Source organism: Anomaloglossus baeobatrachus, chromosome 4 (assembly GCF_048569485.1).
Source record: "Anomaloglossus baeobatrachus isolate aAnoBae1 chromosome 4, aAnoBae1.hap1, whole genome shotgun sequence".
In the NCBI taxonomy this organism is placed as follows: domain Eukaryota; kingdom Metazoa; phylum Chordata; class Amphibia; order Anura; family Aromobatidae; genus Anomaloglossus; species Anomaloglossus baeobatrachus.
Genome location: NC_134356.1, coordinates 10213675 through 10226491, shown reverse-complemented (window position 1 = coordinate 10226491; position 12817 = coordinate 10213675). Strand labels below are relative to the sequence as shown.

The 12817-nt window shown below is 51.1% G+C and overlaps 1 protein-coding gene across 2 annotated transcripts in view; it reads left to right on the top strand.

The window, feature by feature from the left end:
* LRTM2 (leucine rich repeat transmembrane protein 2) overlaps positions 1-12817 on the top strand; it is a 43420-nt gene that overhangs the window by 16374 nt on the left and 14229 nt on the right. Inside the window, exon 1 of one of the 2 annotated variants that reach the window (XM_075343614.1) lies at positions 11972-12053. The exons of the other annotated variant lie outside the window; for it this stretch is intronic. The gene's annotated coding sequence lies outside the window, so the exon portion shown is untranslated. Of the gene's footprint in view, positions 1-11971; positions 12054-12817 lie in introns of those variants that run through there. 2 annotated transcript variants of the gene reach the window in all.

Here is a 12817-nt window from a genome sequence, read left to right as displayed (position 1 = left end):
TATGGAGGGCTTTGTGGGGCCATTATTCTGTATGGAGGGCTATGTGGGGCCATTATTCTGTATGGAGGGCTATGTGGGGTCCATTATTCTGTATGGAGGACTATGTGGGGCCCATTATTCTGTATGGAGGACTATGTGGGGCCCCTTATTCTGTATGGAGGACTATGTGGGGCCATTATTCTGTATGGAGGGCTATGTGGGGTCCATTATTCTGTATGGAGGGCTATGTGGGGCCCATTATTGTGTATGGAGGGCTATGTGGGGCCCATTATTCTGTATGGAGGGCTATATTGGGTACATTATTCTGTATGGAGGGCTATGTGGGGCTTATTATTCTGTATGGAGGGCTATGTGGGGCCCATTATTCTGTATGGCGGACTATGTGGGGCCCATTATTGTGTATGGAGGGCTATGTGGGGCCCATTATTCTGTATGGAGGGCTATGTGGGGCCCATTATTCTGTATAGAGGGTTATGTGGGGCACATTATTCTGTATAGAGGGCTAAGTGGGGCACATTATTCTGTATGGAGGACTATGTGGGGCCCATTATGCTGTATGAAGGGCTATGTGGGGCCCATTATTCTGTATGGAGGATTATGTGGGGCCCATTATTCTGTATGGCGGACTATGTGGGGCCCATTATTCTGTATGGAGGACTATGTGGGGCACATTATTCTGTATGGAGGGCTATGTGGGGCCCATTATTCTGTATGGAGGATTATGTGGGGCCCATTATTCTGTATGGCGGACTATGTGGGGCCCATTATTCTGTATGGAGGACTATGTGGGGCCCATTATTCTGTATGGAGGGCTAGGTGGGGCCCATTAATCTGTATGGAGGGCTAGGTGGGGCCCATTATTCTGTATGGAGGACTATGTGGGGCACATTATTCTGTATGGAGGGCTAGGTGGGGCCCATTATTCTGTATGGAGGGCTATGTGGGGCACATTATTCTGTATGGAGGGCTAGGTGGGGCCCATTATTCTGTATGGAGGGCTATGTGGGGCCCATTATTCTGTATGGAGGACTATGTGGGGCCCATTATTCTGTATGGAGGGCTATGTGGGGCACATTATTCTGTATGGAGGGCTAGGTGGGGCCCATTATTCTGTATGGAGGGCTATGTGGGGTCCATTATTCTGTATGGAGGTCTATGTGGGGCCCATTATTCTGTATGGAGGGCTATGTGGGGCCCATTATGCTGTATGAAGGGCTATGTGGGGCCCATTATTCTGTATGGCGGACTATGTGGGGCCCATTATGCTGTATGGAGGGCTATGTGGGGCCCATTATTCTGTATGGAGGGCTATGTGGGGCCCATTATGCTGTATGAAGGGCTATGTGGGGCCCATTATTCTGTATGGCGGACTATGTGGGGCCCATTATGCTGTATGAAGGGCTATGTGGGGCCCATTATTCTGTATGGAGGGCTATGTGGGGCCCATTATTCTGTATGGAGGGCTATGTGGGGCCCATTATTCTGTATGGAGGACTATGTGGGGCTTATTATTCTGTATGAAGGGCTATGTGGGGCCCATTATTCTGTATGGAGGGCTATGTGGGGCTTATTATTCTGTATGGAGGGCTATGTGGGGCTTATTATTCTGTATGGAGGGCTATGTGGGGCCCATTATTCTGTATGGAGGGCTATGGGGGGCCGACAACTAGGATGGCCCACATCTTTGTCCAAGTTTTTAAATTTTGGCCCTCTATTTTTGAGTTTGCCATCCCTGCTCTATGGGCTACAATACAATATAAGACAGTACAAATCCTAATATTACATCACTAGGGTCTGTGCGCACAATGAGGATTTGGATGCAGGAATTTCTGCACCATTTCTGCATCTCTTGGCAGGAAAAACGCAGCACAAAAACGTTTTTCACTTGCGTTTTTCGATGCGTTTTTCACTTGCATTTTTGTAGTGTGTTTGGACACTAATGAAACGCATATATATATAGATAATAGATAAAATATATAGATAGATATAAACAGACAGATATATAGACATATAATTGCACCCCCCCAACATGTAATAAAACTGAACATTTTGCAACTTTTTAGACGTTTTTTTCTAATTAAATAAATGATTAATCTTAAGTGGGGTCTCCCTTTTTTTTATAACACTACACAGCTGACATCAACCCCAAAAACCATCACCCTGATTGGGAAATCGATATGAGTCACTTCTGAGGTGGCTGCGGGCTGCTATATATAGGCTGGGAAGGGCTCAATAACCATGGACCTTCCCAGTCTGATAAAACCAGCCCCCAAACATCTGATTTACCTTTGCTGTTTATCAAATATAGGGGGACCCCACATTTTTTTTTTCATTTATTTATTTAATCATAAGAAGCTGTCCAATAAGCTCCACAGGGTGTAATTTTATTATATGTCTGTCTATGTAATCGCTCCCAGGTGTGAAAGTATGGGAGTGTCACATAGGGAGAACTAAGTCCATGCAAACAAATGAGCAGACCGAGGTGCAAAATCAAATAACAAGCAAACATCCATTATTATATGTCCTGTTATCAATACAGGAGAATAGTGACCGTATGAATGTGCCCCATAGACACCCAAGGGGCATTTGACACTCATTATCATTGAGGCCAAATAGATAATATAAACCTATATCTCTAGCATCTAGTCGTACGTGCGAATCGTGACGGCGTGACATTACGTCCTATAGAGATGAGCCCGTTACAGAAGAGGAGACAGGCGATGGGTCGGGAGGGGGGGAGAGAAGATTTAGCGCAGTAAGATGCATTTCGCTTCCGGCGTTTTCTAATAATGTAATCCCCCCGATAAGTAGAGCCTACAACTGAAGGAGCGGCCGAGCGGCTGAGGATACTCGGCCCCCCGGACACTGCGTATACATATATACACATCACTGCTCGTGTCCAGCGTCGGCTGAGAACAGATAGGAGACGTCAGGCTGATTACTCCCTGGAGGAGATGAGCGGCACCGGGGTCATTTATGGCCTGGACGGGTTTTATTTTACATAACCGGTTTCACTTCTCTTCTATTCTTTTTACCGCCGGTGAACCCAGACTGCGGCACAGTGCCGGCACTACATCTCCTGCAGACTCTGCTTTGTTAGGATGGCTCTGAGGCTGTTAGACCCCACGTCTATGCTCCTGCGGGGTCTAACAGCCTCAGAGCCATCACCAAAAACCTCAATTCTGAGCGCAGCTCTGGAGGTCACGGGAGAAGAACTTCAGCTATTTGTAATGAGCCGGCAGAGATGTAAGGGCCCTAATCTGCACCAAATAATGACTATTATTGGGCCTTTTGTGGCCCCTCAGGCACCACGGCCCGGATGCAGATACTAATTCTGCCATTTTTTCCTGATTATTGAATCAATTCTGAGCACAGCTCTGGAGGTCATGGTAGAAGAACTTCAGCTATTTGTAATGAGCCGGCAGAGATGTAAGGGCCCTAATCTGCACCAAATAATGACTATTATTGGGCCTTTTGTGGCCCCTCAGGCACCACGGCCCGGATGCAGATACTAATTCTGCCATTTTTTCCTGATTATTGAACCAATTCTGAGCGCAGCTCTGGAGGTCACGGGAGAAGAACTTCAGCTATATGTAATGAGCCGGCAGAGATGTAAGGGCCCTAACCTGCACCAAATAATGACTATTATTGGGCCTTTTGTGGCCCCTCAGGCACCACGGCCCGGATGCAGCTACTAATTCACTCCTAATTAATGTATAAATTCTGGAAAAAGTGCGGAAAAAAATCCTTATAGAAAGAAATAAGAGCAGGGAAGGATTAAAATGAGAGTGGGAAGATGGAGGGGGAGGGGGAGCAAGTAACTGCGGTATTATGTGCAGGCTCCTACAGACGATCAAAAATATATAACTACAGTGGCATGTTATAAACCGTGAGATCGGTGCAATCTCATGAGTCCCCCGGGTCTGAAGGGGGCGCCATTAGCTTGCATGCCTTCATTTGCACACAGAAAGCATTCAGGATGAAGGGATTTCAGCCATTTTTTTTTCCATTTCATATTGTAACAATATCAGCGTACATTCCTCAGGGGTGGGGCTTATTGGAAAGTGGGTGTGTCTGGACCTGCCCATGAGGAGCTGCTCTCCTTATTTTTACTTTGTAAGACATGGGAGATATAACAAAACAGGCAGAGTAATGCACAATAATGATAAATGACTATTTGCATCTGGATTTATTACATTTTATGTGGTCACTAAGCGAAAAACCGAGCGCTCTTGTCATGCCCGCTCGGCAGCGTGCGGCTGCGGCACAAGCGTAAAGTAGAGTAGGTCTCTCCGTGTAAAGCAAATTGCTTCCTTTGTGTTGTACTTCCCCAAAATTTCTCATGACATTCATAGGGGTGCGTTTGCTGCAAACCTTTGATGCATGCTGGCACTTGTAGTCCTGCACATCTGAGGGTTTTAGGAAGAACTGCTTAAAATGCCTCCTATCCCAATGTCTCTGATTGGCCATGAGCCAAACCAGAAATGAGCAATGTGTATGTGGCCAGACCTCTCCGATACTGATGGCGGCGGTGCAGAAAGTGGAGCGATATCGCCCCAAAGCAGCCGCTTCTACCAGGAAAGCAAATGGTAGATTCCTGCAATAGACGGCTCCATTACCGACGACAGATTCTGTAACGCAGATAATCCCCGATGATTAGTCCTGGAAAACAGCAGCAAATACCAAACAGGGAGGACGAAAAGCGAAGAAGCGACAGCGCAGACATCACGTATCACATATCAGCGCGGACATCACGTATCACATATCAGCGCGGACATCACGTATCAGATATCAGCGCAGACATCACGTATCACATATCAGCGCGGACATCACGTATCAGATATCAGCGCAGACATCACGTATCACATATCAGCGCAGACATCACGTATCACATATCAGCGCGGACATCACGTATCACATATCAGCGCGGACGTCGCGTATCACATATCAGCGCGGACATCACGTATCAGCGCGGACATCACGTATCACATATCAGCGCGGACATCACGTATCACATATCAGCGCGGACATCACGTATCACATATCAGCGCAGACATCACGTATCAGCGCGGACATCACGTATCACATATCAGCGCGGACATCACGTATCACATATCAGCGCGGACATCACGTATCAGATATCAGCGCAGACATCACGTATCACATATCAGCGCGGACATCACGTATCACATATCAGCGCGGACATCACGTATCAGATATCAGCGCAGACATCACGTATCACATATCAGCGCGGACATCACGTATCACATATCAGCGCGGACATCACGTATCACATATCAGCGCGGACATCACGTATCACATATCAGCACGGACATCACGTATCACATATCAGCGCGGACATCACGTATCACATATCAGCGCGGACATCACGTATCACATATCAGCGCGGACATCACGTATCACATATCAGCGCGGACATCACGTATCACATATCAGCGCAGACATCACGTATCACATATCAGCGCGGACATCACGTATCACATATCAGCGCAGACATCACGTATCACATATCAGCGCGGACATCACGTATCACATATCAGCACGGACATCACGTATCACATATCAGCGCGGACATCACGTATCACATATCAGCGCAGACGTCGTATATCACATATCAGCGAAGACGTCGTATATCACATATGAGCGCAGACGTCGTACATCACATATCAGCGCAGACGTCGTATATCACATATCAGCACAGACGTCACGTATCACATATCAGCGCAGACATCACGTATCACATATCAGCACGGACATCACGTATCACATATCAGCACGGACATCACGTATCACATATCAGCGCAGACATCACGTATCACATATCAGCGCAGACGTCGTATATCACATATCAGCGCAGACGTTGTATATCACATATCAGCGCGGACATCACGTATCACATATCAGCGCAGACATCACGTATCACATATCAGCGCAGACATCACGTATCACATATCAGCGCGGACATCACGTATCACATATCAGCGCAGACGTCGCGTATCACATATCAGCACGGACATCAGGTATCACATATCAGCACGGACATCACGTATCACATATCAGCGCAGACATCACGTATCACATATCAGCACGGACATCACGTATCACATATTAGCACGGACATCAGGTATCACATATCAGCACAGACGTCGCGTATCACATATCAGCGCAGACATCACGTATCACATATCAGCACGGACATCACGTATCACATATCAGCACGGACATCACGTATCACATATCAGCACGGACATCCCGTATCACATATCAGCGCAGACATCACGTATCACATATCAGCACGGACATCACGTATCACATATCAGCACGGACATCACGTATCACATATCAGCGCGGACATCACGTATCACATATCAGCACGGACATCACGTATCACATATCAGCGCAGACATCACGTTTCACATATCAGCGTGGACATCACATATCACATATCAGCGCGGACATCACGTATCACATATCAGCGCGGACATCACGTATCACATATCAGCGCGGACGTCGCGTATCACATATCAGCGCGGACATCACGTATCATATATCAGCGCAGACATCACGTATCACATATCAGCGCGGACATCACGTATCACATATCAGCGCAGACATCACGTATCACATATCAGCGCGGACATCACGTATCACATATCAGCGCGGACATCACGTATCACATATCAGCGCGGACGTCACGTATCACATATCAGCGCGGACATCACGTATCATATATCAGCGCAGACATCACGTATCACATATCAGCGCGGACATCACGTATCACATATCAGCGCAGACGTCGTATATCACATATCAGCGCAGACGTCGTATATCGCATATCAACGCAGACGTCGTATATCACATATCAGCGCAGACATCACGTATCACATATCAGCGCGGACATCACGTATCACATATCAGCGCGGACATCACGTATCACATATCAGCGCAGACATCACGTATCACATATCAGCGCAGACATCACGTATCACATATCAGCGCAGACATCACGTATCACATATCAGCGCAGACGTCGTATATCACATATCAGCGCAGACGTCGTATATCACATATCAGCGAAGACGTCGTATATCACATATGAGCGCAGACGTCGTACATCACATATCAGCGCAGACGTCGTATATCACGTATCAGCACGGACGTCACGTATCACATATCAGTGCAGAAATCACGTATCACATATCAGCACGGACATCACGTATCACATATCAGCACGGACATCACGTATCACATATCAGCGCAGACATCACGTATCACATATCAGCGCAGACGTCGTATATCACATATCAGCGCAGACGTCGTATATCACATATCAGCGCGGACATCACGTATCACATATCAGCGCAGACATCACGTATCACATATCAGCGCAGACATCACGTATCACATATCAGCGCAGACATCACGTATCACATATCAGCGCGGACATCACGTATCACATATCAGCGCAGACGTCGCGTATCACATATCAGCACGGACATCAGGTATCACATATCAGCACGGACATCACGTATCACATATCAGCACGGACATCACGTATCACATATCAGCGCAGACATCACGTATCACATATCAGCACGGACATCACGTATCACATATCAGCACGGACATCAGGTATCACATATCAGCACAGACGTCGCGTATCACATATCAGCGCAGACATCACGTATCACATATCAGCACGGACATAACGTATCACATATCAGCATGGACATCACGTATCACATATCAGCGCAGACATCACGTATCACATATCAGCACGGACATCACGTATCACATATCAGCACGGACATCACGTATCACATATCAGCACGGACATCACGTATCACATATCAGCATGGACATCACGTATCACATATCAGCGCAGACATCACGTATCACATATCAGCGCGGACATCACGTATCACATATCAGCGCAGACATCACGTATCACATATCAGCGCAGACATCACGTATCACATATCAGCGCAGACATCACGTATCACATATCAGCGCAGACATCACGTATCACATATCAGCGCAGACATCACGTATCACATATCAGCGCAGACATCACGTATCACATATCAGCGCGGACATCACGTATCACATATCAGCGCAGACATCACGTATCACATATCAGCGCGGACGTCACGTATCACATATTAGTGCGGACATCACGTATCACATATCAGCCGGTCATTTACTGACACGAAGAAAGGAATAAAAGACTCCAACGAAGAGGATCAGGTTCCCGACCAGATGAAATGTGACGGCTCTATTCAATATAGAAGAGCAAGCAGCCACAGAAAGAGGATATCCTAATACACAGGACGCCAGGGTATACTCTAATACACAGGACGCCGGCCTCTGCTCCTAATACACTGGACGCCGGCCTCTGCTCCTAATACACTGGACGCCGGCCTCTGCTCCTAATACACAGGACACCGGCCTCTGCTCCTAATACACAGGACACCGGCCTCTGCTCCTAATACACAGGACACCGGCCTCTGCTCCTAATACACAGGACGCCGGCCTCTGCTCCTAGTACACAGGACGCCGGCCTCTGCTCCTAAAACACAGGACGCCGGCCTCTGCTCCTAATACACAGGACACCGGCCTCTGCTCCTAATACACAGGACACCGGCCTCTGCTCCTAATACACAGGACACCGGCCTCTGCTCCTAATACACAGGACGCCGGCCTCTGCTCCTAGTACACAGGACGCCGGCCTCTGCTCCTAAAACACAGGATGCCTGCCTCTGCTCCTAATACACAGGACACCGGCCTCTGCTCCTAATACACAGGACGCCGGCCTCTGCTCCTAGTACACAGGACGCCGACCTCTGCTCCTAATACACAGGACACCGGCCTCTGCTCCTAATACACAGGACGCCGGCCTCTGCTCCTAATACACAGGATGACGGCCTCTGCTCCTAATACACAGGACGCCGGCCTCTGCTCCTAATACACAGGACGCCGGCCTCTGCTCCTAATACACAGGACGCTGGCCTCTGCTCCTAATACACAGGACGCCCACCTCTGCTCCTAATACACAGGACGCCGGCCTCTGCTCCTAATACACAGGACGACGGCCTCTGCTCCTAATACACAGGACGACGGCCTCTGCTCCTAATACACAGGACGCCGGCCTCTGCTCCTAATACACAGGACGCCGGCCTCTGCTCCTAATACACAGGACGCCGGCCTCTGCTCCTAATACACAGGACGCCGGCCTCTGCTCCTAATACAGAGGAAGCCGGCCTCTGCTCCTAATACACAGGATGGTGACCTCCCCTCCTAATACACAGGAAGGTGACCTCTGATCCTAATACACAGGACGGTGACCCCTCCACAAAATACACAGGACACCAACCTTCCCTCCTCCTAATACACAGACATCAGGACCCCGACCTCTCCTCCTCCTAATACACAGACATCAGGACCCCGACCTCTCCTCCTCCTAATACACAAACATCAGGACCCCGACCTCTCCTCCTCCTAATACACAGACATCAGGACCCTGACCTCTCCTCCTCCTAATACACAGACACCAGGACCCCGACCTCTCCTCCTCCTAATACACAGACATCAGGACCCCGACCTCTCCTCCTCCTAATACACAGACATCAGGACCCCGACCTCTCCTCCTCCTAATACACAGACATCAGGACCCCGACCTCTCCTCCTCCTAATACACAGACATCAGGACCCCGACCTCTCCTCCTCCTAATACACAGACATCAGGACCCCGACCTCTCCTCCTCCTAATACACAGACATCAGGACCCCGACCTCTCCTGCTCCTAATACACAGACATCAGGACCCCGGCCTCCCCTCCTCCTAATACACAGACACCAGGACCCCGACCTCTCCTCCTCCTAATACACAGATATCAGGACCCCGACCTCTCCTCCTCCTAATACACAGACACCAGGACCCCGACCTCTCCTCCTCCTAATACACAGACATCGGGACCCCGACCTCTCCTCCCCATAATACACAGACATCAGGACCCCGACCTCTCCTCCTCCTAATACACAGACATCAGGACCCCGACCTCTCCTCCTCCTAATACACAGACATCAGGACCCCGACCTCTCCTCCTCCTAATACACAGACACCAGGACCCCGACCTCTCCTCCTCCTAATGCACAGACATCAGGACCCCGACCTCTCCTCCTCCTAATACACAGACATCAGGACCCCGACCTCTCCTCCTCCTAATACACAGACACCAGGACCCCGACCTCTCCTCCTCCTAATGCACAGACATCGGAACCCCGACCTCTCCTCCCCATAATACACAGACATCAGGACCCCGACCTCTCCTCCTCCTAATACACAGACATCAGGACCCCGACCTCTCCTCCTCCTAATACACAGACATCAGGACCCCGACCTCTCCTCCTCCTAATACACAGACACCAGGACCCCGACCTCTCCTCCTCCTAATACACAGACATCAGGACCCCGACCTCTCCTCCTCCTAATACACAGACACCAGGACCCCGACCTCTCCTCCTCCTAATACACAGACATCAGGACCCCGACCTCTCCTCCTAATACACAGACATCAGGACCCCGACCTCTCCTCCCCCTAATACACAGACATCAGGACCCCGACCTCTCCTCCTCCTAATATACAGGTCAGGTTTTACCCTAAATACTCCGCAATAAATTAAAGTGGGAAGTAATTGAGTTACGTGCTGAGTTCCGCTCGCAGATTAGGGGGGCAATGTGCTGAATCCCCCCACCCTCTATGAAATCAGAAGGACAGATTAAGGCTTGAGCCGTATTTTGCCAGGAGATTATGCCCCCAGCAGGAAATTAAACCTGCGCTGGCAGAGCCTGGTCTAGACACCAGCCCCATGCCCTCCACAGTGTCCACAGCGGAGCCCGAGTGACCGCACCACAGGAGGCACCGCAGCACCACAGGAGGCACCGCAGCATCACAGGAGGCACCGCAGCAGCACAGGAGGCACCGCAGCAGCACAGGAGGCACCGCAGCAGCACAGGAGGCACCGCAGCACCACAGGAGGCACCGCAGCACCACAGGAGGCACCGCAGCATCACAGGAGGCACCGCAGCATCACAGGAGGCACCGCAGCAGCACAGGAGGCACCGCAGCAGCACAGGAGGCACCGCAGCATCACAGGAGGCACCGCAGCAGCACAGGAGGCACCGCAGCAGCACAGGAGGCACCGCAGCATCACAGGAGGCACCGCAGCATCACAGGAGGCACCGCAGCAGCACAGGAGGCACCGCAGCAGCACAGGAGGCACCGCAGCAGCACAGAAGGCACCGCAGCAGCACAGGAGGCACCGCAGCAGCACAGGAGGCACCGCAGCATCACAGGAGGTACCGCAGCATCACAGGAGGCACCGCAGCATCACAGGAGGCACCGCAGCAGCACAGGAGGCACCGCAGCATCACAGGAGGCACCGCAGCAGCACAGGAGGCACCGCAACAGCACAGGAGGCACCGCAGGAACACAGGAGGCACCGCAGCATCACAGGAGGCACCGCAGCATCACAGGAGGCACCACAGCAGTACAGGAGGCACTTCAGCATCACAGGAGGCACCGCAGCATCACAGCAGGCACCGCAGCATCACAGGAGGCACCGCAGCAGCACAGAAGGCACCGCAGCAGCACAGGAGGCACCGCAGCATCACAGGAGGCACCGCAGCAGCACAGGAGGCACCGCAGCAGCACAGGAGGCACCGCAGGAACACAGGAGGCACCGCAGCATCACAGGAAGCACCACAGGAACACAGGAGGCAACGCAGGAACACAGGAGGCACCGCAGCATCACAGGAAGCACCGCAGGAACACAGGAGGCACCGCAGGAACACAGGAGGCACCGCAGGAACACAGGAGGCACCGCAGCATCACAGGAGGCACCGCAGCAGCACAGGAGGCACCGCAGCAGCACAGGAGGCACCGCAGCAGCACAGGAAGCACCGCAGCATCACAGGAAGCACTGCAGCATCACAGGAGGCACCGCAGCAGCACAGGAGGTGCAACACAGCAGGTACCTCTCCAGTGCTGTCCATGATAATGATCCACATCTGATAATGACCCCCCCCTGTGAATGTCTGTGCCCTGGGAGAATGTGACCTCAAATACCTGGGAATATCCAGGTGGAGGCGTCTTTCCTAATTCCTCCTCACTAGACCCCACTGTGCTATTTAGGAGGGGATCTTCCCTATAAACAGCAGAGGACGCGGGGGTCACAGATGTGAATGATCCTAGCAGCTGCCCCATGTGTGATGATGATGATGATAATGATGATGATGATGTCGCCATCTGCCTGGGCCGCAGTCTCCTTATCTGTAGAGTGTCAGCCTCTATGGCGAGGCCGCCCGGGGTCTCCTTCGCTCCATATATCTGGGTGAGCAGAGCTATGCGGAGCTGTTTGCAGGGGTCCGCACTGTGACATGGAGGGTCCGCTGAGCCTCTCCTGGCTGATACACATTATCCGCTCCGCAGGGCCAATTACAATCTGTCCTGACTGCTCGTCCATACAAAGCGGCTTACTGTGTCAGCGGAAATCCTCTGAGCACATTGTGTCCTCCGCATCACAGACGAGCGGGGGGGGCCGCTCCACAGCTTCAGGACCCCAACAATCCGCAGATCCATACAGAGACCCCAGCAGGAGGGGCACAGAGACCCCAGGTCTGATGTCATCACACATTGTGAGTGACATCACTGGTGGGCGGCGCTGAGGCTCCTCCCAGGAGCACAGAGTCCCACCCCCGAGGTTCTGGTGGGATCCCACGCCCCTTATTTGGGGGT